Source organism: Phaethon lepturus, unplaced genomic scaffold (assembly GCF_000687285.1).
Source record: "Phaethon lepturus isolate BGI_N335 unplaced genomic scaffold, ASM68728v1 scaffold47645, whole genome shotgun sequence".
Lineage (NCBI taxonomy): Eukaryota > Metazoa > Chordata > Aves > Phaethontiformes > Phaethontidae > Phaethon > Phaethon lepturus.
Genome location: NW_010542121.1, coordinates 14,799 through 15,171, shown reverse-complemented (window position 1 = coordinate 15,171; position 373 = coordinate 14,799).

Sequence of the window (373 nt, the reverse complement as noted above, 5' to 3'; positions counted from 1 at the left end):
CTTCCCCCCCGCCCCACAAATCCACGTGTGCGTGCACGCACGCCCCCCGCCCAGCAATGCAGCGGTCCCCTCTGTAGCAGGGAAATGCCTCCCGGGCAGCCGGTGCAGCGGGGGATAACGGGCAGCGGCGCAGGCGCCAGCAGAACAGCGAACCGGCAGCGAGGGGAGGAAAATCCCTGCCCCTCTTCTGAATGCTTCCCGGCCTCTTCCGCCATGGTAGGAAGCTCAGCCTGGTTGCCGGGGAGGCTGTAGGAAAAAGGGCGAGAGGTAATGTGTTATCAGCAGAGGCCAAAGTGCAGCCGCGGGGACGGGGAGTGATGCCAGCAAATCCGGCTCCACCGCGCCGGGCCCCGGGCCGGGGGGGGCCCGAGCC